Below are 26,936 nucleotides of genomic sequence, written 5' to 3' on the forward strand. Positions count from 1 at the left end.
GCTGGAGGTGAGGAAGGTATTCGAGTCTCCGGTATCCGGGAGAGGGGCGGCCAGTAAACTTCTTGATTTACATCAAAACTCCGGTATTCAGACTATGCGGTTGATTTTCACACGTTGTCCACCGAGAGTGTCTGGAATCTGGAGTCTCTCTTCGATACCTTTCTTCATGGATTATCTGAGGTGGTAAAAGATTAGCTTGCTGCTCGGGAATTGCCGGTGGATCTCAGCTCCCTCATCACCCTAACCATTAAAATTGAGGGAACGCAAGAGTGAGAGGAGATCTTAACTTCTTCGGGCTAGGGGGCAGTATTCGGAAGTTTGGATGAATGAGGTGCGGAAAGTAAACTGCCTGTTACTCAGGCCCAGAAGCTAGGATATGCATATAATTGGTAGTATTGGATATAAAACACTAAAACTGTTCAAATAATGTCTGTGTGTATAACAGAACTGATATGGCAGGCGAAAAAAATTCTGGATGGATTGTCCTCTGGTTTATTTTCAGCACATCTCTGATTACAATCCCTGGGAATGGGAATATAAAAGGAAGTCCTCCCAGATGGCAGTTCCTAGGGCTTCCACTAGATGTCAACAGTCTTTAGAAAGAGTTTCAGGCTTGTTTTTTGAAAAATGAGCTAGAATTTGTAGGTTTTCTAAGTGGCTCCCATTTCGGCTGTAGTGTTTGTGTCGCATTCCTGTGAGTGCGCGTACTTCGTTATTTATCTCCGGTAATGGTCTCCGGTATTCTCCGTCTTAAATTGTATCATTTATTTACATAATAGGGTACCTGAGGATTGATTAGGAACGTTGTTTGACTTGTTTCGAAGAAGTTTATTGGTAACTTACGGGATTCATTTTGTATACATTTTGAAAGAGGGAAACCGGTGGATTACTGAGTCAAGCGTGCCATTGAAACACTTTTTTGGGATATAAATAAGGACTTTATCGAACAAAAGGACCATTTGTTATGTAGCTGGGACCCTTGTGATTGGTAAGTGATTTATTTTATCGCTATTTCTGACTTTCGTGACACATCTGCTTGGTTAGAAATGTATGTAATGCTTTTGTGTGCGGGGCGCTGTAAAGCCTTTTTGAAATCTCACAGAGCGGCTGGATTAACAAGAAGTTAAGCTTTTAAATGATGTATGACACTTGTATTTTCATGAATGTTTAATATTACGATTTCTGTAACTTGAATTTGGAGCTTTGCAATTTCACCGGATGTTGGCCAGGTGGGAAGGTAGCATCCCAATGATCCGCAAGAAGTTAAGGGAACACAGGAGTGAGAGGACGTCTGGCATCGGGCACACTTGTTCACCCGCTATGGCTTGCTCATCTTCGAAGGAATCCGGAAAGGATCCGAAGCCACCCGAGCTCCCTCGTGAATTATCAACGACAGGTGAGTTGGATTCTCCTGAGCCTATGCAATTGGGAAGAGCTAGGTTATCGGTTGGGGAAAGCTCACGTAGGCTGAATTCCAACTGTTGTCTGTACTGTGGAGGGGCAGGACATTACATAGCTGCCCTGTTAGGAAACCCTTGTCTCTGGTGGGTACAAGTACTTTGGTGAGTCAGACTGGGAGTTCCCTAATTCCCATCACCCGCACACCTATTTTTGTGGCTTTGCTGTGACCAATCTAAGTCTCTCCGAGTGCTTATTGACTGAGGGGCGGATGAAAGTTTTATGGGCTGCTCAATAGATGGAGTCACCCATGGTACTGTGCCCATTCAAATACGGATTTCCGGTAACCACAGTGAGACCATACAGTTCCTCTTCATTGCATCTCCCCATGTTCCTGTTGTCTTGGGGTTTTCTTGGCTCCAACCCTGGTATTGACTGGACCAGCTCCATCATGGGTTGGAGCCCATTTCATTTTGCCATTCCCACTGTCTTCAAGCAGCACTGCCTTCCCCCAGACGTCTTCCTCAGGACATCAGCAAGGCTTTGGATATTTCTGTCATTCCCACTGAATACCATGACCTACTTGAAGTTTTCAACAAGGCACGTGCTACTTCCCTACCCCCGCACCGTCCTTATGTCCTTATGATTGTGCCATTGATCTTCTCCCAGGCACCACACCACCTCGGGGTCGGCTATATTCTCTATCCGGGCCGGAGACCAAGGCTATGGAGGAGTACATAGAGGAGTCTCTGGCTACTGGGGCCATCTGTCCGTCTGCATCTCCTGCCAGCACAGGGTTTTTCTTTGTGGAGAAGAAGGACAAGACCCTGCGTCTGTGTATTGACTACAGGGGACTAAATGACATTACTATCAAAAGTCATTACCCCCTAACACTCCTCTCCTCGGCTTTTGAACTTCTCCAGGGGACCACCATTTGTCCCAAGTTGGACCTTCGGAATGCCTACCACCTGGTTCGGATACGCAAAGGGGATGAGTGGAAGACAGCCTTCAACACAGCCAGGGGACATTATGAGGATCAGGTCATGCCGTTTTGACTCACCAACGCCCCCGCTGTCTTTCAGGCTTTGGTAAACGATGTGCTCCGGGACATGTTCAACCATTTTGTGTTTGTCTACCTTGACGACATCCTGTTTTTTTCTCGGTCTGTCCAAGAACATGTTCTTTACGTCAGGCAGGTCCTTCAGCGCCTCCTGGAGAACCAACTGTTTGTGAAAGCCAAGAAGTGTGAGTTCCACCGCTCTACAATCGCTTTTCTAGGATATGTCATTGCTGAGGGTAATGTCCAAATGGATCCTGGAAAGGTGAAAGTAGTGGTGGTTTGGCCTCAACCTACGTCTAGGGTGCAGTTGAAACGTTTCCTAGGATTTGCAAACTTCTACCGCAGTTTCATTCAGGGTTACAGCACCCTGGCGGCCCCCCTCTCGGCCCTCACTTCTCCCAAAGTACCGTTCAAATGGTCTCCTGCTGTCATCAAAGCCTTTGTGGACCTGAAGTATTGGTTCACAACAGCACCCATCCTCATCCATCCGGACCCGTCGTGTCAATTTGTGGTTGAGGTGGATGCTTCTGATGTTGGAGTGGGGGCCATCTTGTCCCAGCGATCGGCCCAGTACCAAAAGCTTCATCCCTGTGCCTTCCTGTCCCATCGTCTCAATTCAGAGAGGAACTACGACGTAGGCAACCGAGAACTCCTGGTGGTCAAGATGGCGTTGGAAGAGTGGAGGCACTGGCTGGAAGGAGCAGAATAGCCATTCTTGGTCTGGACCGACCATAAAAATCTGGAATATCTCCGTACAGCCAAGCGCCTTAACCCCAGGCAGGCCAGATGGGCTCTGTTGTTCACCAGATTCAACTTTAACATTTCCTACCGCCCAGGGTCCAAAAATGTGAAGCCTGACACTCTCTTTCGCCTATACATATCCTCTGCCACACCCTTGGTCACCGAAACCATTCTCCCGACCTCATGCCTAGAAGCCACAGTGGATTAGGGTATTGCGACCCTGGACCTGAAGGGGACCCGGCTAACCGGCTGTTTGTCCCCAACTCAGTCCAGTCCTGGTAACCTGGAATGGGCTCAATCCTCCAGGCTAACCTGTCATCCTGGTTCCCGCCGTACCATAGGCCTTCCTTCGACAACGTTTCTGGTGGCCCACAATGGTTCCCGACGTCTCTGCCTTCCTCCCCGCATACACAGTTTGCGCCCAGAACAAGACTTCACGGCAAGCTCCTTCTGGCATTCTTCAGTTACTACTGGTCCCTCATCATCCCTGGTCCCATATCTCTCCGGACTTTGTCATGGGGCATTCCCCGTCTGATGGCAACACCGTCGTTCTGACAGTGATGGATCGGTTTTCTAAGGCCGCTCATTTCATCCCTCTCCCTACACTACCCTCTGCCAAGGAAACAGCCCAGCTCATGGTGCAGCACATCTTCCGGATCCATGGATATGGTTGCCGACCGGGGTCCTCAATTTTCATCTCAGTTTTGGAAGGCGTTCTGCACCCTTATTGGGGCATCGGCCAGTCTATCCTCTGGATTCCATCCCCAATAGAAGGCCAGTCAGATTGAGCTAATCAGGACCTGGAGAACACCTTAAGATACCTGGTCTCAACCAACCCGTCTACCTGGAGCAGTCAACTGGTCCGGGTGGAGTATGCCCGGGAACACCCTTCCCTGTTCTGCCACGGTACTCTCCCCTTTCGAGTGCTCCATGGGGTATCGGCATACCCTCGGTCCAGATGTTTGTCCACCGCTGTCGACGTACCTGGAGAAGAGCCAGGGTGGCTATTCTTAAGACCAGGTGTCGCTTGTTTTCCCCAGTGTATTTATCCCTGTGTTACCTGTCTCTCTGTGCCAGTTTGTCTTGTATGTCCAAGTCAACCCGTGTTTTTTCCCTTTCCCCTGCTTTGCTATTTCTCCTTCTTCTAGTCCTCCCAGTTTTGACCCTTGCCTGTTTCTGGACTCTGTACCCACCTGCCTGACCATCCTTCCTGCCTTGACCTCGAGCCTGCCTGCCACTCTGTACCTTCTGGACTCTTAGCTGGTTTTGACCTCTTGCCTGTCCACGACCATTCTCTTGCCTACTCATTTTTAGATTATTAAACATCTAAGACTCCAACCATCTGCCTCCCGTGTCTACATCTGGGTCGTCCCCTTGTTATGATAATATATGTTTATATCCATGTTATTATCTACTCCTTATATATAGCCAAGTTATTTTGTACTCCCTGTATATAGCCATGTAATTTTCTACTCCCTATATATAGCCATGTTATTACTCCCTATTAATGATTATAGTCATGTTATTTTCTACTCATTATATCAAATCAAATTTTATATACAACAAGTGTAGACCTTACCATGAAATGCTTACTTACAAGCTCTTAACTATTCTTCAACTGCACTGTTGGTTAAGACAATATTTACCAAATAAACTAAAGTATAAAATAAAAATAAAAAGTTACAAAATAACAACCATAATGGGGATATATACAGGGTGTACCGGTACCGAGTCAGTGTGTGGGGGTAGAGGTTAGTTGAGATAATTCGTACATGTAAGTAGGGGTGAAGTGACAATGCATAGATAATAAAGAGCGAGTAGCAGCAGTGTACAAAACAAATGGAGGTGGGGGGTCAATGTAATAGTCCGGTGGCCATTTGATTAATTGTTCAGTAGTCTTATGGATTGGGGGTAGAAACTGTTAATAAGCCTTTTGGTCCTAGACTTGGTGGTCCGGTACCGCTTGTCGTGAGGTAGCAGACAACCAGTCTATGACTTGGGTGACTGGAGTCTCTGAAAATTTTATGGGCTTATGGACACCACCTGACACCACCACCTTATATAGGTTCAGGATGGCAGGAAGCTCGGCCCCAGTGATGAACTGGGCCGTTCGCACTACCCTGTGCAGCGTCTTACAGTCAAATGCCCGAGAAGTTGCCATACCAGGCGGTGATGCAACCGGTCAGGATGCTCTCGATGGGGCAGCTGTAGAACTTTTTGAGGATCTGCCAAATCTTTTCAGTCTCGTGAGGGGGAAAAGGTTTTGTCGTGCCCTCTTCACAACTGTCTTGGTGTGTTTGGACCATGATAGTTTGTTGGTGGACACCAAGGAACTTGAAACTCTTGACCCGCTCCAATACAGCCCTGTTGATGTTTATGGGGCCCTGTTCAGCCCGCCTTTTCCTGTAGTCCACATTCATCTCCTTTGTCTTGCTCACATTAAGGGAGATGTTGTTGTCCTGGTACCACACTGCCAGTTCACTGACCTCCTCCCTATAGGCTGTCTCATCGTTGTCGGTGGTCAGGCCTACCGCTGTTATGTTGTCAGCAAACTTAATGATGATGTTAGAGTTGTTTTTGGTCATGCAGTCGTGGGTGAACAGGGAGTAATGGAGGGGACTAAGTACACACCCCTGAGGGGCCCCAGTGTTGAGGAACAGCGTGGCAGACATGTTTTTTGCCTACCCTTACAACCTGGGGGCGGCCTGTCAGGAAGTCCAGGATCCAGTTGCAGAGAGCGGTGTTTTGTCCCAGGGTCCTTAGCTTAGTGATGAGCTTTGTGCGGAGTATGGTGTTGAACGCTGAGCTGTAGTCAATGAATAGCATTCTCACATAGGGGTTCCTTTTGTCCAGGTGGGAAAGGGCAGTGTGGAGTGCAATAGAGATAGCGTTACATGTGAATCTGTTGGGGCGGAATGCGAATTGGAGTGGATCTAGGGTATCAGGGATGATGCTGTTGATGTGAGCTATGACCAGCCTTTCAAAGCACTTCATGGCTACTGACGTGAGTGCTACGGGGCGCTAATCATTTAGGCAGGTTATCTTTGCTTCCGTGGGCACAGGGACTATGGTGGTCTGTTTGAAACGTAGGTATTACAGACTCAGTCAGGGAGAGGTTGAAAATATCAGGGAAGACACTTGCCAGTTGGTGCGCGCATGCTTTGAGTACATGTCCTCATAATCCATCTGGCCCCGCGGCTTTGTGAATGTTGACCGGTTTAAAGGTCTTTCTCACATCAGCTACCGAGAGCGTTATCACACAGTCGTCCAGAACAGCTGGTGCTCTCGTGCATGCTTCAGAGTTCCTTGTCTCAAAGCAAGCATAAAAAGTATTTAGCTCGTCTGGTAGGCTCTCGGCACTGGGCAGCTTGCGTCTGGGTTTCCCTTTGTAATCCATAAAAGTTTTCAAGCCCTGCCACATCTGACGATGCGTCAGAGCCGGTGTAGAAGGATTCAATCTTAATCCTATATTGACACTTTGCTTGTTTGATGGTTAGTCTGAGGGCATAGCAGGATTTCTTATAAGCGTCCGGATTAGTGTCCCGCTCCTTGAAAGTGGCATCTGTAGCCTTTAACTCGATGTGGATGTTGCCTGTTATCCATGGCCAATTGGAAGAAGAGGTATTGAAGCCCAGGAGTTATCTGATGGATTACTTTGGCTAGCAGGGAGCAGGGCCTAGCTCCAGGCTAGCTCCAGGCTAACTGGTGCTTGCTTCGGGACAGAAACCCCCTCGGACGGTTACGTCGGTAGACCAGTCGTGCGGGGCTCCGTGTCGGCAGCAAAGGGTCCATGCCAATTGGCAAAAGAGTTAATTGAAGCCCAGGAATTGCTTGACGGACCTCTTCGGGCCTAGTTCGATCCTAGCTCCAGGCTAACTGGTGCTTGCTCCGGGACAGAGACGTTAGACAAGAATAGCCACTCGGATAGCAGCTAGCTAGCTGCGATGATCTGGAGTAAAGGTTCAGAGCTTGCGGTAGGAATCTGGAGATGTGGTAGAGAAAAGCAGTATGATATGCTCTGGGTAGATATCGCGCTGTGCAGGCTGGCAGGAGTTGCCTAGGCTGAGGGTGGCAGATATCCGAGTTAACGTGATGACCGCTAGCAGTGGCTAATTGACTACTAGCAAGTAGCTAGTTAGCTGGCTAGCTCCTGAAGGGGTTCAAAAGGGTAAAAATAGCAGATCCATACCACATTGGGTGAGGCGGGTTGCAGGAGAGGTTGTTCAGTCCATAGATGGACAATGAGATTAAAAATAATACAAATATATACGAAGAAAAACAATATATACAAGGGACGGGACAAGACATCAAAACAGACATCCCACTGCTAAGCCATCTTGAATCTAAGTTTGAGGAGTTCGGATCACAAAGAATAACATTCGTGAGACGCAGAAAAAAGAAAAAGACGCTGGAGCGGTACTTGACACCATCTGTCAAGGATGGTCTGGGGTGCTTTGGTGGTGGTGAAGTGAGAAATTTGTACAGGGTAAAAGGGATCTTGAAGAAGGAAGGCTATCACTCCATTTTGCAACGCCATGCCATACCCTGTGGACGGGGCTTAATTGGAGCCAATTTCCTCCTACAACAGGATAATGACCCAAAGCACAGCTCCAAACTATGAAATAACTATTTAGGGAAGAAGCAGCCAGCTGGTATTCTGTCTATAATGGAGTGGCCAGCACAGTCCCCGGATCTCAACCCTATTGAGCTGTTGTGGGAGCAGCTTGACCGTATGGTATGTAAGAAGTGCCCATCAAGCCAATTCAACTTGTGGGAGGTGCTTCAGGAAGCATGGGGTGAAATCTCTTCAGATTTTCTCAACAAATTGACAACTAGAATGCCAAAAGGTCTGCAAGGCTCTAATTGCTGCAAATGAAGGATTCTTTGACAAAAGAAAAGTTTGAAGGAAACAATTATTATTTCAATTAAAAATCATTATTTATAACCTTGTCACCGTCTTGACTATATTTCCTATTAATTTTGCAACTAATTTCATGTAGGTTTTCATGGAAAACAAGGATATTTCTAAGTGACCCCAAACTTTTGAACGTTAGTGTATGTGCAGTGCATGTGTCTGCACTAATTTCAGATGTTCACATCAGTCATCTCTGTCAAACCTCACTGTTTATACATTTCAATGAATGATTTAATAATTCATTCTCTTAAATCAGCCACAGTTACCTTCAGTATGCGTTTCAATACTTGATTTTCTGGTCTGATATTTCAACCTGAAAGACATTCTACTTCGTCAAGGATAACCAGCCAGTGTAATTAAAGATACACTATGCAGAAATCACTCCATCATTTCCTGGATGCTAAAATTCTAATATACCAAACACAAATATAAACACAACACGCAACAATTTCAAAGATTTTACTGAGTTACAGTTCATGTAAGGAAATCAGTCAATTGATATAAATTCATTAGGCCGTAATATATGGATTTTAAGAAACCTTAAAAAAAAGGTAGGGGCGTGGATCAGTAAAAACAATCAGTATCTGGTGTGACAACCATTTGCCTCATGCAGCGCGACATATCTCCTTCGCATAGAGTTGATCAGGCTGTTGATTGTGGCCTGTGGAATGTTGTCCCACTCCTCTTCAATGGCTCTGCTTAGTTGGTGGATATTGGCTCGGAACTGGAACACACTGTCATACACATTGACCCAGAGCATCCCAAACTTGCTCAATGGGTGACATGTCTGGTGAGTATGTAGGCCATGGAAGAACTGGGACATTCACAGATCCTTGCAGCATGGTGCATTATCATGCTGAAACATGAGGTGATGGTGGCAGATGAATGGCATGACAATGGGACTCTATCTCATCACAGTTTCTCTTTGTATTCAAATTGCCATCGATAAGATGCAATTGTGTTTGATGTCCGTAGCTTAAGCCTGCCCATGCCATAACCCTACCGCCACCACAGGGCACTCTGTTTACAACATTGACATCAGCAAACTGCTCGCCCACACAATGCCATACACGTGGTCTTCGATTGTGAGGCCGGTTGGATGTACTGCCAAATTCTCTAAAACTACGTTGGAGGCGACATGGTGGAGAAATTAACATAAAATTATCTGGTAACAGCTCTGGTGGACATTCCTGCAGTCAGCATGCTAAATGCACATTCCCTCAAAACTTTTGAGGCATTGTGGCATTGTGTTGTGTAGCCTTCTATTGTCCACAGCACAAGGTGCAACTGTGTACTGATCTTACGGTTTAATCAGATTCCTGATATGCCACACTTTGACAAAGGAGAAATGCTCACTAACAGGGATGTAAACAAATTTGTGCACAAAAATTGAGAGAAATACGCTTTTTGTTCAGCTCATGAAACATGGGACCAACACTCTACATGTTGTGTTTATAATTTTAGTAGTTCACCTAATTTCAGTTGGTGACAAAACAAGCAATTATCGTGTATCGAATCATTGTACCATCTAAACTGCTGTGAAATATATTTTCCATAACCCCAAATATTATATTTTCAGGTGTTTGAAGCTGGTGTACAAAACCGAAACTTAAGAACGGGAAGCATAGAAATAGCGCACATAGAACAGATCTACTGCTTCTTAGACTTGCTCTCTATGAGAATGACAGATCTATAACACACATTTCTTTGTGAATTCGGTTGGGTCAGCTAAAAGTTACATATTGCAGCTTTAAACCTGTTTGAATCCGAAACGGTACAGAAGCAAGACCAACTACAGTGATCTTGCTTTAAGCCCCATAGCAACTGACGCTTCTGGATCTACAGTCCAATCTCTTTAGCTAAACCAAAAGAGAAAAAAAAAACTTGGCCAGATTACCTCATTGACATGATTGTGTATGCAAAGACTTACTTTCATCACATGTGTTTCATCGGTTGCCAGAGTCATCATGCAGAAATAATCTCTAATGGTTAAAGGTCCCTTGAGAAGCGTTCCAAATTCACTTTTCACTTTGGACTAGAGACCCGCAAAATAGGACTACTCATGGAGGATTGCTTTCCTTTCCCACAGTGGCAATCAAATGTACCAAGTACATTGGTCAAACTATAAAAACATGTTTCTAAACTGATGATCATGTAGCTATGCAATTGTAATTGTGTTGTAATCCTTTTTTTCCCAGGAGAAAATACACTAAGCTACATACTCTCATTACACACATGATGGAACATTGACACCTCCACAACGTGGCAATAATTCAGTAACACTGTTGAGAAACATACCACACTGAGGAGTGACTGAAAGTGGAGGGGTTGTTTCAATATGGAAAAGATGCCATAGAAGGTCAGCTTTTATGAATGAAATACATATTTTGACGTTGTTTTCATTGTCTATGCTCTCATACAAATCATAGCATAAAAGGATCCCCTTCCAATTTGTTTTATTTTAGGCAGAGACAGGCAGGTGAGAGCTGTCGTGGCCTTCTGTTCGTGTGCGAGGTGACTGACATCTTCAATTAAAAGATAACGGCCGCCCTCAAGACACCCCTTCCTTTTCCCTGGCACATTGTAATTGGGTGAGAATCAGAGCAGGCCTCTATGAGTGGGAGGTCTTCAACTGTCAAATGGTTAATAGAGTGCACTCTCTCTCTCTCTTAAGTAGAAGCCACAGACACACAGAGACAACACACACACAACCCCTTTCTCTTATCCCTGACAGAAAATCATTAATGATTAATGTGCAGAGCCTGCTGTGTTTAACGCAAACGTGCTTGATTGTGACCCGAGGACAATTAGGAGATGAAATCTAGGATCGAACCTGCAGAAGAAGACAGTGAAAAGATCTTCACTGAAATCCATGACATACACATCTTTCAATAAAAAAATCAACCGCTTTCTGTAGATGTATGAAGTCTTATGATCAGTCTTGAAAAACATAGCATGGAGACGGGAGTGGTCAGACCAAGCTGGGCGCTCACCCCCCTGAGGTGCTGAGACAGTCTGCTAACAGGACTGACACCTGGGGACTGCATTAATCATTAATCAGACTAGTGTGAGGGAGTGGATGGGCTTTAATGGGATTTGCAGGGGGTTTAACTCCGCGTTGGTGTATTAATCATCAAGGCAGTGAGTCAAGTCTACACACACAAAAAGGCTAAGCAAAACTCACATGGTCCGAGAAAAAAAATCCCTGCATACTGTAGATACTAACATCAACGCCTAGCCCTAAATACCGGTATGCTGCCAACGCCAGATCAGTGAAAGATAAACAGTGCACCACGGGGACTGAAATGCCATGGTTAGTTAGGTACACTCCTCTTCCCCGCCACTCCTCCCTCTTCACTCCTCCCCCCTTCTCCAAAACAACACCCAGGGTAAGCAAACTTTAGCTCAGCAAGATACTACTCTTTCTTTACGCCTTCACTGCTATAGCGTACTGTATGACATACTGTAAAAATATTGTAGAGGAAGACCAAAATAAAATGTCAGCCTGCTTTATTCTTCTAGGGCGGCTAGTCATGGGAAAGCCCAGGCGCCATACCAGTGTCTGGACTTTAGCAGAGCTGACGAAGAGTTTTATAACACAACAGAGGGAGGTCACTTCTAGGGCTGTGGCAGTCATTACATTTTGTCAGCCGGTTCTTGTCATGGAAATAACTGCTGGTCTCACGGTAATTGACCGTTAATCACAGTTTTTTTTTTCTGAATGCTTAAACACTAACAGTGATTCTTGAAGCACTATCTCTGAAACCATTAACACTTGTAGCCAATGAATGCAATTACCAAGTGTGCCAAACTGAATGCATGTTCTCTGCTTTACACTCAGTTTGTAATTTTATAACAGACTTTTTGCAAAACTGTAAAACATAACTCACTGCTGTACACTCAGTTTGCAATTTAATAACACACTTCTAGCAAAACTGTAAACATTGGTCTGTACATGAATACATTATTTCGCCAATTGCCTTTCCACATTGACACATGAAAAAACTTTTAGATAACGAGTTAACTTACAAATCAGAGCTTGAGCACTATAAATAGGCCACAGGTAAACATTTGGATTGGACAACGATGGAGGCCAATATTGGACGGAGAGTAAGAGGGGTGAGAACTAGAGGAGGACGAGGAGGAGGAAGAAGAGGACGAGGAGAACGAGGAGGTGAAGAAGTAAGAGGAGGAGGAGAGGGAAGAGGTGAAGTAAGACGGGGAGAAGAAGAGGAGGGGAAGAGGAAGGGGAGTCAGGTACGCAATAACTGATGAAATAGAGCGACTGTGGTTGACCATGTTGTCAACCATGGGATGAGCATGAGGGAGGCTGGGCAACAGGTTCAACCAAATCTGAGCCGCTATACTGTTGCATGTATCATCTGGATATTTCGAAATGAGAACCGGTAAGTAACTGTAAGTGCTGTAGTCTTATGTGTTCATAATAATATGTGTTTATAATGTGTTCATATGTTCATAATGTGAAGGATCTATCACTAAAACCATTCAAATGTTTTTACAGAACTGTAAGAAAACCAGTATCTGGTGGAAGAGGTCAACTGTTCACCCCAGAGCAGGAGACCCACATTGTAAATATAGCCACTGCAAATAACTGCATCAGACTCAGAGAACTGCAGGACCAAATAATTGTAGATAACACCATATTCCTAAACATCAACAGAGTGAGTCTCTGCACTGTCTCGTCTACTGAAACGCAATATAATTAGGATGAAGCAGTTGTACAGAGTCCCTTTCGAAAGAAACTCAGACCGTGTAAAACAACTGAGATATGAACATGTGCAGGTAAGCTATACTATCCTATCATTGGTACTGGATCTGGAAGTGTATGGTGCTACATCATATTGACTGTTCCCTGTCTTTTCGTACTGTGCTACATTGTTTTGTCTTGTCTCTTTCTGAGAGTCATGGAGCTAGAAGCAGATGCTACCGTCTCTTACTGTTAAGACCTTCTGGACATCAGAAGTGGGATTATTCACCTCAAATTGAACGAGGAGTTCTTCTTCAATGAGTCGGACATGAAGGAAATACTACAGACACCCGACCAGGCCCAGATCCCCGTGATTCGCTGGGGAAGGAAACTGAGATTTTGAGGCAAAAGATCAGGGTGCCTTGCGAGGATCAGGCGACGAGTCGCTAATCTGCCCTTGCCCTCCGTTCTGCTAGATAACGTTCAATCGCTGGAAAATAAATGTGAGGAACTGAAAGAATATACAGTTTTTCTGTTATTTTTTTTCTAGAACAAATGTTTTTGTTTTCTTCTACTGCGCTTTTGTTGTTTGAGGAGTGTTGGAACATTTTGACATTTTTTTTGTATTGATAGTGTGTTATGTTCGGAATACACATCCATACTTTACACATTTGGATACCTATGTGTATGTGTGTATACTACATGTATGACAAAACTTTACTGCAAACTGCTATGCCCTGCTGACAGAAAAAGCTAAAGCCACAAGTGTTTTTCCTTTATACTATCAGTGCATAGTTGGTGCTTTGTGTGCTTCTTCAAATGATGGTTTGTGTCTACAGTATTGACGCAAAAACTTTGATTTTTTTAAGAGTTTTGCAAGAATTTTTTGCTTTTGCAAGAGATGTAAAATGTTTTGCTGGTTTGATGTAATGTTTTGTGATTAGTGTGTAGAGTTTTAAAGATAATGCCCAAGCAATCAGAAAAAACTGTAGCATAAACATATTTAGCATCTCCTGGCTTCCATGCATAGCATAAAAGCCCCTGATGCAGACCTTTGGAACATCTACATTTTAAAAAAATCTAATAAATCCATGTAATATAGCCTACACCTGCACAATAAATCCATTATTTATTTTAGACAGGTCTAACGAAGCATGATATGAAAAAAATATATATTTCAGAAGAACAGAATAGCATACTGAGTTGTCCTTATGTTAGGTCCAGATCTGGCTATGTCATATGGCCGTGTGCTACACTAGTTCATTTAGCATAAAATATTTTCTTAGAGTTCTGTGAAATTATTTTATAGTATGACGAATACAATTGAACAATACAGCTGAATAAAATAGAAAGGATATTTTCTCCAAAAAGATGATGCACATGCAGCTATTGTGTGTTGAGTGGTGTGTTGAGTGGTTAACAAAGAAACAGGTCCTCCTATTTTCTTCATTTAGAGTTATTTATGCTACAAATGTCAGGCTATATGGTTAGATTGTTAATACAGAAATTGCTTGAAAGGCATGAGATCTGCAGTGTTTTTTGCACAGGCTGTACACACTTCATCAGTCTCTCATTCACATTTTGGCTGTTATTTTACCACGTAAGTTGACTGAGAACACATTCTCATCTACAGCAATGACCTGGGGAATAGTTACAGGGGAGAGGGCTGAATGAGCCAATTGTAAACTGGGGATTATTAGGTAACCAGATTGGGAAATTAGCTAGGACATACTCTTACCATAAGTGCCATGAGATCTTTAATGACCTCAGAGAGACAGGACACCCATTTAACATCCCATCTGAAAGACAGCACCCTATACAGATCACTGCCCTGGGGCATTGGGATTTTTTTTTTTTGACCTGAGGAAAGAGTGCCTCCTACTGGCCCTCCAACACCACTTCCAGCAGCATCTGGTCTCCCATCCAGGGACTGACCAGGACCAACCCTGCTTAGCTTCAGAAGCAAGCCAGCAGTGGTATGCAGGGTGGTATGCTGCTGGCCTTTCCCAGCAGCATATCCCAGCAGCATGCCCGAGCCAGCGCTGAATCTCTGAATAACGATCCAAATCCCCAGACTCTTTCTGAGCCACAATCCGAGGGAGACGTGGCCTTTGGACATGCCACTCTAAGTGAAGGTGAAAAACAGAACTTATTTTTGTTGTGACAAAGGAATATTGGAAAACTCTCAGTGAGTGTGTGAGTTGTTAACTGGATTCCACCTGACATTCATGATTTCTTGTAAATTATTTGTTATTCTTATTTGTGTACTTGTTTGAAATTTTTACTGCACTGTTAGGAGCTAGTAACAAAAGCATTTAGCTTCACCCGCTATATCATCTGCTAAACTGTGTAGGCAACCATAAACTTTGATTTGATCTTGAATGAGTGTGTGCACGTGAATGCGTGTGTGTGATTGCACGTGTATTCAAAAGGACTGAGAGGGAAGAGAGAAATGTGGAGGGGGTGAGAAGGGCGTGGGGGGTAAACCAGCAGCTGGACAAACAGACCTGGTCAGACTGAGGCACGTCTCAGAACAGGCGAGAGATGCCACTGAATGACCTGGAGCAACCAATTAAAACACAGCCACCGTGGGGGCTGCGCTCTTTCTCAAATTGCCATTACACACGCTGAGCTGAAAGCGAGATATTAAAACAATATGCTGCTTGTAGGGAGCGCAACACAGGGAGGCTCATCTGTATAAACACTGAGAGAACACTCCTCCTGGTTAGCAGACTGTTGCCACAATGGATGGATTGTATGGCGCTACTGTGTGGTCACAATGCATGATGGGGCTACAGCATCGCCATGTACAGTACATGTACTACAGCAAATCAGATTTTATCTTGTCATCTGGCAACATATCCTCTTGCTTGAGGTGGGATTCCATGTCGCCAGCTAATGCTCATCCAATAGACTCCATAGACTGTCATATTTGCAAATGTCTGACATCTCTGAAATGTCATCCAATCTCTAAAAAGGCAACAAGCTGTGTGAAAGTTCAAAGTAACATTTATGACAATGTGTGAAATTAATGCTGTATCAAAAGTGATATGGAAACATTTACCAGCTTAAATTGGCTCTTATTTGGTCAGCAACAATGGCCACCCAACCAACCCTCCCTCCCCAGGTAATCTCTAGCATGTCACGTCCTTCTGTGTAATGTTTAACAAGGACATCTGCTGCTTGGCACAGTGTGTTCCTCTTTTTCCACATCAGTCTCCTCCACTGTGGCAGAATGAAACAGAGCCATGTGCTGTGCTACTTTCGGATTAGCCAAGTTTAAAGCTGCTGCTTTCAAGGAGCGGGACACAAATCCGGACGCTTATAATAAATCCCGCTACGCCCTCCGACGAACCACCAAACAGGCAAAGTGTTAATACGGGACTAAGATCGAATCCTACTACATTGGCTCTGACGCTCGTCAGATGTGGCAGGGCTTGTAAACTATCACAGATTACAAAGGGAAACCCAGGCACGAGCAGCCCAGTGATGCAAACCTACCAGACGCGCTAAATGTCTTCTATGCTCGCTTCGAGGCTAGCAACACTAAACCATGCATGAAAACACCAGCTCTTCTGGATGACTGTGTGATCACGCTCTCCGTAGCCGATGTGAGTAGGACCTTTAAATAGTTCAACATTCACAGGGCCGTATGGCCATTACCAGGACGTGTACTCAGAGCATGCCCTGACCAGCTGGCAAGTGTCTTCACTGACATTTTCAACCTCCCCCTGACCCAGTTTGTAATACCCATATGTTTCAAGAAGACCACCATTGTCCCCATGCCCAAGAACGCCAAGGTAACCTGTCTAAATCACTATCACTCACATCTGTAGCCATGAAATGCTTTGAAAGGCTGGTCATGACTCACATCAACACTATCATCCAAGACACCCTGGACCCACTCCAATTCACATATAGCCCCAACAGATCCACAGATGATGTAATCTCTAGTGCATTGCCAGGACAACAACCTCTCCCGCAACGTGAGCAAGACAAAGGAGATGATCGTGGACTACAGGAAAAGGAGGGCCGAAAACACGCCCATTCACATCAACGGGGCTGCAGTGGAGCGGGTCGAAACTTTCAAGTTCCTTGGTGTCCACATCATCAACAAACTATCATGGTCCAAACACACCAAGAAAATCGTGAAGAGGGCACGACAATGCAATTACCCCCTCAGAAGACTTGGTATTGGTCCACAGATCCTCAAAAAGTTCTCCAGCTGCACCATCGAGAGCATCCTGACCGGTTGCATTACCGCCTAGTACGGCAACTGCTCGGTATCCGACCGTAAGGTGCTACAGAGGGTAGTGCTTATGGCCCAGTACATCACTGGGGCCAAGCTTCCTGCCATCCAGGACCTATATGCTAGACAGTGTCAGAGGAAGGCCCGAAAAATGGTCAAAGACTCCAGTCACCAAAGTCATAGACTGTTATCTCTACTACTGCGTATTAAATGGGACCGGAGCAAAACGTCTAGGTCCAAAAGCCCCTTAACAGCTTCTACCGCCAAGCCATAAGACTGCTAAACAATTAATCAAATGGCCACCCAGACTATTTGCATTGTACCCCCGCACATTGACTCCATACTGGTACCCCCTGTATATAGCCTCATTTTATTGTGTCACTTTTTTTGTTGACTTCCGTTTATTTAGCAAATATTTTCTTAACTCTATTTTCTTAAAACTGCATTGTTGGTTAAGGGCTAGTAAGTAAGCATTTCACAGTAAGGTCTACACCTGTTGTATTCACCACATGTGAGGCTTGGCAAAAACACATCAGGCACGCTGACACTCAACACATGACGTGCTTAGCCCCCTCCTGTACTCTCTGTTCACCCACAACTGCGTGACCACACACGACTCCAACACCATCATCAAGTTTGGCAATGGCACGAGAGTGGTAGGCCTGAGAGACCTGGCAGTAGGGCTGGGCGATATAACAAATTCATTTGATCAAATCAAATGTATATTTTTGCGCAATATTCCAAATATCTGAATCTATGGTTTTGTTATTGTTAGTTTTTTTTATGAGTGTTTATGCCTGCTTGTTCTCCTGTTGTATTTTTGGTCTCATCCAGGGTTGCCAGGACTAGCACAATGACCACTCAAAACCCATCCAAAATGTTTTCACACAGCAAGAGAGGAGTACCCACATTTTTCCAATAAACCCTTTTTCAATTACATTTGAGCCAATTGAGAAAAAATATCGACGTAACTTGTAACGATGTTAGAAGCAAAATTAGGTTTTCATCAAATAATAATTATTTCGAACTATGACTCGACTTAATAAACTCATTTCAAAATGTCGCAAGAGAAAATATAATTTGCCCTTATTAAACTCGCCAGATCAGGTTCCATCAATGGATGTCTACTTAACTAATTTGACTGCTATGAAAGCAATAGGGCACGGGGGGTATGGTACAGTGGTTCTTCTTTAAAAGTTGCAGCGTACTGCAGCACAGCTTGCATGGTGCCGCAGAATTCTATGGCACGTTATTTATGTGTCAACCACTGGTACCATTAATGCTAGTTAGTGCTAGTTTGACCACCAAAGGGCATCTTTGAGAAGCATTTGATAACCTTCAATAGTGGCTGTACTAAATAATTTAAAACCTTTTTTGCAAGAACATTGTATATGGGACTGATTTTAAGAAAATTTGCTTAATATTATGGTGTTTCTATTCCAAGAAAAACAAAAAACCCTCTGGGTTTCCATGAGGATGGAACGGAAAATATGGGGTTGTACAACATGACGGTAGGCTACATACAGTACTGGGTTATTTAGCTAAAGAATGTGGGCACGCAGGAGACCGGGGTTCAATTCCCTGACAGGGAGGAAGGAGTAGGCTGTCCTTGTAAATAAGAATTTGTTCTTAACTGGCTTGCCTAGTTAAATAAAGGTTACAATAAGAGCATGACATTTCTACACCATAACTGTAGTCTAACCAATTATCAAAATACAGAGAGGTGTTGGTAAAGGTATATTGTCCTGCTAATAGCCCACAATGGGCCATGAATGAGTGAGTCCCACAGCTTTATGTAGGTGCCAGGCTATATGACTGTGCCATCAACTTGATAATATAGAACGATATTTTGGAGATTATTTTGTAAAAAAAAAAAAAACTAAAGTGAGCAATTGTAATCTGAATGAAGGCCAAAATAATATTTCTAAAGGCTAAAACATTTATTTCTGTTTTTAGAGGGAGAGAAACGCTGGGCCAAATGTGTGCCGCCCTATGAGACTCCCATAATAATTATAATACTTTGTGTTGTATTATTTGTTTAGCCATTTCTGGTGGATTAAACTGAAATTGAAACCAATCACGGCTGTTTGTGATACAGCCAACCTAAGAAAAACATTTGACGATAGAATTCTCCCCCTACCCTCCTTCTTGGCAAGTCTACTGTCCAGCTAACTGCTAATAGCCATAATTGTGCTGTACAACGTGACCGTGTGTGTTTGAAAGAGTATTTTCCAGTAAGCAACATTTTGTTTCCCTTCATTGGACAACTTTGTTCCAATATTTCTGTAATTCAGTGATATTTATTCCCATTGTAATTCGTTATGGATCCATAACTAAATAAACATTGGCATTTTGAAAGAGTATTTTGTCATTCTTTTATTAACGAAAACAAAGATGCTGATGAATAAATACCGTATATATGCTTTTACATTTGGATAATAAAGCATTTAAAGCATTTTGAAGATACACGCCACCTGCATTTGTTAATTAGGCTGTAGTAGAACAACATAGTAGAACAACATAGTAGAACAACATAGTAGAACAACATAGCAGAACAACATAGTAGAACAACATAGCGATCCGGACGGCCCTTGCTGTGCCTCGTGAGCAGTTGGTCAAGTTCTGTTGTCAGAAGAGGAATGGAAAAGTCAGGATGAACCGGCAACCTGATGAACCCGTCAGTTATGTTGACTCTGCCCGTCTGAGGTGAAGTTCCAGAGCTCACAGGTGTGCCTGGCATGGATTGTGACTCCATCTCGTTCCTCGCCCTCTTTAACGTATCATTCTCCGCCTGACTCTCCGCCAATGTGGCCTGGCTCTGGACCAATGCATCAGCTGTTGCCCGTATCTCTGCACTCAGATAATGTTTATCTTTCTGCTGGTCTGCCTTCAATGACTCGATCTCAGTCTTCAAAGTTTGAATCTGATCTATGTGCTCCTTCATCAGATGAGCAGAATGGTACCACCCTGAGCCCCCATCGATTACAGAGGCCTATGATAGAAACGGTAGTTCAATAAAGAATTAAAAGTGACTCCAGCACAGAAATGCTGTGTACACATTTTAAGAATCTAGAAAAACTATCCGCTTTCTTGGCAACCATGCGTTTTTTTCATTGGGGCCCGTTGTCCAGCCCTTTGTCCACTGATCTCCACATTTAATTATCAATTTATTACAAAGTATGCCTAAACATTGATAGGATATATACATTTGTTTTTAAAGAAAATGCACTGAAACCAAAATACCTTTAGTTTTGGTGATCCTCTCAGCTCTGGCTCATTTTCAAGTCCTCTCATGGTTATGGTCCTAACCCTGGGTAGCACCATAGAAAGAAGCTGGCTTCATGAAAACAATGTCCATTTCGTCTGTTCTCTTTGGTCGCAATGTCATTTTCTTTAGATAATTAGCTAGTTTTTGATTGGTAATTGTGTTGAGGGTGGAGTTTGGGGCGGGGGGGGGGTGAGGAGTACTGGAAAGGTGTGAATTTTTACTATGATTAAATGTCAGGAATTGTGAAAAACTGAGTTTAAATGTATTTGGCTATGTAAACTTCTGACTTCAACTGTATATATGAACGTAATATGTTTTTCAAGAACAGCCTGTGTTTTTTTTAACCTGTAGCCTAATCTGTCTGTCTGTTATCGTCAATCTATTGCTTTCTAACATCTGATCGGCAATTCCAATAGAGCTTTGATAACTTCCAATTTAATATCTAAACATGGTCATTAATAATTGCACAACAACACAGGCTATTTATTCAATCTGTTTGCCAGCTCCAGGTAGGCTACACATTGATTTGCAATGACTCCAATGATATAGTTCTTTCAACATATTTATTGTATCAAATGGTAGCCTACTGTAGCCTACAATGACATATAAATTAACAGGCTACTTGCTGTTCAACAAATGCAAATGTACCTATCATTCTCCTCATTTAATGTCAGATTAATTTCCCCCATAACAGAGAGGGAGTACCATAACTTCCATTTCAAATTTCTACTCGCGCAGCCCCCAAGAACACTTAGCTTGATACCGTTTTCCATAAGCAAAGTCGACATTAGAGTAGAATGGAGTTTAAAACACCACGAGCAAATGTATCTAATGCTCTCGTGCGCCTAGTCTTTTCCCTGTGTTTTTTCGCCATTATTTCCTGATGCGCATCAGTTTTAGCATGTTAATGTTTTATGGAAAAAGGGTTGGAAAAAACTGGTGTCGCCATAATGACAATCTAAATAGCCTACCTACAACTCTCACTCACGTGACTCAGCCAATAGTGGACAAAGCTGCCTGCTGCAGTGTTCTCAACACACACTCCCCTCCGACCCATCCTCCGGCCCACCCTCCGACCCACAAACCGGCCCACCCTCCGGCCCACCCTCCGACCCACAAACCGGCCCACCCTCCGGCCCACCCTCTGGCCCATCCCAGCACTCACTCAGCAACAGACTGCCTCCCTGCCTGAGAGTCAGCAGCAAAAGGTCACAGTGCATTCAGAAAGTTTTCAGACCAATTGACTTTTTCCACGTGTTTTTACGTTACAGCCTTAATCTAAAATTGATGAAATTGTTTTTTTTTGTCATCTACACACAATAGCCCATAATGACAAAGCAAAAACTATTTAGTCATTTTTGCAAATGTATAAAAAAAATGGAAATATCACATTTACATAAGTATTCAGACCATTTACTCAGTAATTTGTTGAAGCACCTTTGGCAACGATTACAGCATCGAGTCTTCTTGTGCATGAAGTTACAAGCTTGGCACACGTTTATTTTAGGAGTTTCTCCCATTCTTCGTTGCAGATCCACTCAAGTTCTGTCAGGTTGGATGGGGAGCGTCGCTGCACAGCTATTTTCAGGTCTCTCCAGAGATGTTCGTTGGGTTCAAGTCTGGGCTCTGGCTGGGCCACTCAAGGATATTCAGAGATTTGTCCCGAAGCCACCCCTGCGTTGTCTTGGCTGTGTGCTTAGGGTTGTTGTCCTGTTGGAAGGTGAACCTTCGCCCCAGTCAGGTCCTGAGTGCTCTGGAGCAGGTTTTCATCAAGGGTCTCTCCGTTCACCTTTCCCTCGATCCTGACTAGTCTCCCAGTCTCTGCCGCTGAAAAACATCCCCACAGCATGGTGCTGCCCCCACCATCCTTCACCAGGTTTCCTCCAGACGTGACGCATGGCATTCAGGCCAAAGAGTTTAATCTTGGTTTCATCATGTGCCTTTTACTGAGGAGTGGCTTCCGTCTGGACACTCTCCCCTAAAGGCCTGATTGGTGGAATACTGCAGAGATGGTTGTCCTTCTGGAAGTTTCTCCCACCTCCACAGAGGAACTCTGGAGCTCTGTCAGAGTGACCATTGGGTTCTTGGTCACCTCCCTGACCAAGGCTCTTCTCCCCCGAGTGCTCAGTTTGGCAGGGAAGCTCTATGGAGGCTTCTTGGTGGTTCCAAACCTCTTCCATTTAAGAATGATGGAGGCCACTGTGTTCTTGGGGACCTTCAATGTTGCAGACATTTTTTGGTACCATTCCCCAGATCTGTGCCTCAACACAATCTTGTCTCTACGGACAATTCCTTCGACCTCGTGGCTTGGTTTTTGCTCTGACATGCACTGTCAACTGTTGGACCTTATATAGACAGGTGTGTGCCTTTCCAAATCATGTCCAATCAATAGAATTTACCACAGGTTGTATCCAGTCAAGTGGTAGAAACATCTCAAGGATGAACAATGGAAACAGGATGCACCTGAGCTCAATTTCGAGTCTCACAGCAAATGTTCTGAATACTTATGTAAATAAGGTATTTCTGGTTTTGTGTTGTGTGAAGATGAGCAGATAGATTAGATATAACTTTATTATGTGGATCACATTTCCATCTTCATAAACCCTCAGGCATCCAGACAACATAGTCCTGTCAAGAGGTAAGGCCAAGACATACTTTAAAAAATGTTTTATTCCTTCTCTAGTAGCGTTGTGGTACTAGGCCTATATCATTATTTAATCAATCAATCAAATGTATTTATAAAGGCTAGGAAAAGCTCCCTCCCTTATTGTGCTTAGAAATAAAAAACACATTAAAAGCTTCAAATGCTGTCATCTAAAACACAAATGGACGGTTTGTGGCTAGTCTCTTTCTAAACAGCAGCAATTAGAAAGGTCAATTACACACAGTTGCCTAGGTTAACATTCAAGTCTAAAAAAGCACTGTCTTTCCATGGGAGTTTTCCAACTATTCACTTAAGTTGTGGAAAATAACTCAAATCTTAACCCATAACACATCCTCACGGACAACACAACGTTGCAGATAATGAGAGCTGACAGGGCTATGGCTCCCTGGAGCATGTAGCAGGATCACCAGAGAGTTGTATCTTTGCCAAGTTTTACAGGGAGAAGCAAGCAGCAGAGCTGTGACTGAACAGAGAGAGGAGAGGTTTAAAGTATTAGACAGAGCTGGAGGATCTGTTAGCTTTGTGTGGCTCACTTCCCCCTTGACAAAGACTGTGTGGTCTAATGTAATACTGTACCTTCCCCCTTGACAAAGACTGTGTGGTCTAATGTAATACTGTACCTTCCCCCTTGACAAAGACTGTGTGGTCTAATGTAATACTGTACCTTCCCCCTTGACAAATACTGTGTGGTCTAATGTAATACTGTACCTTCCCCCTTGACAAAGACTGTGTGGTCTAATGTAATACTGTACCTTCCCCCTTGACAAAGACTCTGTGGTCTAATGTAATACTGTACCTTCCCCCTTGACAAAGACTCTGTGGTCTAATGTAATACTGTACCTTCCCCCTTGACAAAGACTCTGTGGTCTAATGTAATACTGTACTGTTCTATGAAAAACACATGTTATTCTATACCTAGCTATCTAATTAGAAACACATAACAATCTCCTTCCTGTTTCCATACCCCCCTGCTGTCCCTCTCCCGCAACTTTGACTTCCGCTCAAGGGTCCCCAAGAAGTATTTCCAATGGAGGGTAGACTGATGAAGGTGCTGTGACTGTGAGTTAGGTCTTAGATTTATAAAGGTGTTAACTGTTCATTTAAGTACAAGCCGCTTGTGAGACCCTCTACTCTGCTCCTACCATAATGGCTCTAGTTTAGGTCTCTGAATGTGGTTTCTGAATAAACACCATTATTGCACATCCATGTGCATTATAAGGATAAACAAACCAGGGGACTATAATGCTGATATCTACGTGGACATTTCAGAACAACCATGTCAATTCCTGTGAGATCAAAAGGGAATGTTTGTGAAGTCAATTACTTGCCTTTGACTCTGAGCCCTAAGGTCAAAATTGTTCAAAAACATGCAAAGACAAAAACATATAAATATTTTTTGTTATCTTGCTTTCCTTGTTGCTGAGTTTTCCCCCTCTAAATATCTAAACAAACTGGTCAATCAGTTATTGGGTGACCCAAATGTTGTAGAGACATAGCCAGTTTGGGCCAGATTGGGCTGAGCATCATGTTAAGGTTTTCTTCCGGTGAAGGAGAGGTGGACCAAAATGCAGCGTGGTTATTTCGATTCATGTTTAATAAAAGATAAACACGAACAATACAAAACAATAAACGTACCGTGAAAACCTAAACAGCCTTATCTTGTGCAAACAAACACTGAGACAGGAACAATCACCCACGAAACACTCAAAGAATATGGCTGCCTAAATATGGTTCCCAATCAGAGACAACGATAAACACCTGCCTCTGATTGAGAACCACTCCAGACAGCCATAGACTATTCTAGACAACCCCACTAACCACAATCCCATGACCTACAAAAACCCCAAGACAAAACACACCACATAAATAACCCATGTCACACCCTGGCCTGACCAAAATAATAAAGAAAACACAAAATACTAAGACCAGGGCGTGACACATCAAGACTGGGTGCCTGTGGCATTATAATCTAATCTTTAAACCAAGCCAGAGTTCAACTTAAAATTAATTACTCTAACTTTTTCCTTAATCAAGGGACATAACTAATATCTAAACATGAAACTCTCTGTGGAGCATCTCATAGCAATTCCTATGACGATACTGAAACCACCCTCCAAAACAACTTGGCAAGGCAGGGAGTTAATTTAAATATTAGCACTATATTCCAATATTGAGCCACAGGGTAGCTAGTTACATCATTAAGGAGGAGTTATCACAACCTGTCAATGTGCTTCAGGCAGTTAGATATAGGAAGTAGAGAGAGAGAGAGTAAAGCAGCTTGACAATGGTGCAAGACTCAGCCTTTGTTTCCAGTGCAGAGTTCCTCTTCCCCAATCTCATTGTCTGAGGTAAAGGGGATAAAAGCGATCTCCTATCTACCCAGACTCTCTCCAAATCTCATTCCCTACTAATTAAGATGAGAAACAAAAAAATTGTGAGAAGCCAAGCTGACTTTGCAATACACCACTCTGTACAAGTGCAGTAATCCCATATCCATTAACTCGATTGACAAATGGATAAGATGAAGACACTTGGAGGTTTATGTTTGATCAATCAATTCCCCCCCCAAAAAACACACCTGACAAATGTTCAGATGTTCAAATGTTCAAATGTTCAAATTGATCATAGACTGGTTTTAGTCATTACTTGTGTGAATATAACTTGATGCCTTACTGCATAAACGCCATTTGTCAGTGATGTCATTTAAAGTCGAGACCACAAGATTCTACTACAGGGATGTCTTTTAGCAAGGGAACGCTAACAACTGGGATTGACAACATGCATAGCTCAGCTGGGCTCACAGGCAAGTGTCCAGAGAGAGGGAGGCTGCTCCACTAGGGCACAATAACCACCCCTTCCACTTCTGGGGCTTCCCATGTGACTGAAGAGAGGCATGATAGAGGGGGCATTTTCAGCTGACACCAACACGCATTAAAGCTTAATTTACCATTTTGAATAAATGTCAACAGTGTCAACGTGGATCATAGGGACATTATTAATTGACATTCACTGTAGAACTTTAACTGCCTTCATATAAAGCCTTGACGGAATACAGCATAGAATGTGATGACACCAGAATACAGTGTAAAAACAGCCAATAAGAATATTTTATTCCAGAATAATTATTTATTAACCTATCATACCACCTGAAAGCTCTTGGTGTTTTCCAGGGGCGCAACTTTGGTTTTAGAAGTGGGGAGGGGCATAAATTGTGGGGAGGTGCATAATTATTTTTCGGATAAACACTCCAAACAGCCTAACTGACTCTCGGTGATGTCCGAGTGGTCCTAAAGCACACCGCTGCCTAGTTTCATATCACATTCCAATGATACAACTATGGGGAGGACAGCAATGCAATTTCAGAATGTGGGGGAGGGGTGGGGGGACAAAAATGCAATTTCAGAATGTGGGGGAGGGGTGGGGGGGACAAAAATGCAATTTCAGATGTGGGGGGAGGGGTGGGGTGGGACATGTCCCCAGTGAAAGTTGCGACCTTGGTTGTTCTCTATGTGTGTCTGTCCTTGTTTCCTCAGTCTCTAAAATCACCTGTTTCCAAAGACCAGAGAAAGAACAACAAAAAGCCAGTAACTTCCCACTGAGGACACACTGGTTGAATAAATATGGTTTTCAAGTCATTTCAATGAAATGATGCTGAACGAATGTGGAATAGACATTGAATTGACGTCTGTGCCTAATAGGTTGGTCTCCAGACAGTGCTCCTCTTCAAACTGCTCACTACCAGACCAGATCCCAGGGAGGGTTCTCTTCAACCTGTATATCACCAGACCAGACCCCAGGGAGGGTTCTCTTCAACCCGTCCATCACCAGACCAGACAGCAGGGAGGGTTCTCTTCAACCCGTCCATCACCAGACCAGACGCCAGCGAGGGTTCTCTTCAACCCGTCCATCACCAGACCAGACCCCAGGGAGGG

General features: G+C 43.7%; 1 protein-coding gene and 1 long non-coding RNA gene across 3 annotated transcripts in view; one reads left to right on the top strand and one right to left on the bottom strand.

Moving 5' to 3' along the window:
• plxnb1a (plexin b1a) overlaps positions 1 to 26,936 on the bottom strand; it is an 88,723-nt gene that overhangs the window by 49,048 nt on the left and 12,739 nt on the right. The window lies entirely within an intron of this gene.
• On the top strand, positions 11,435 to 13,910 carry LOC121839641. The gene is made up of 3 exons (XR_006079123.1): positions 11,435 to 11,503; positions 11,637 to 12,520; positions 12,637 to 13,910. It is a non-coding gene; the product is annotated as an uncharacterized LOC121839641 (long non-coding RNA).

This window comes from Oncorhynchus tshawytscha, linkage group LG16 (assembly GCF_018296145.1).
Source record: "Oncorhynchus tshawytscha isolate Ot180627B linkage group LG16, Otsh_v2.0, whole genome shotgun sequence".
In the NCBI taxonomy this organism is placed as follows: Eukaryota; Metazoa; Chordata; class Actinopteri; order Salmoniformes; family Salmonidae; genus Oncorhynchus; species Oncorhynchus tshawytscha.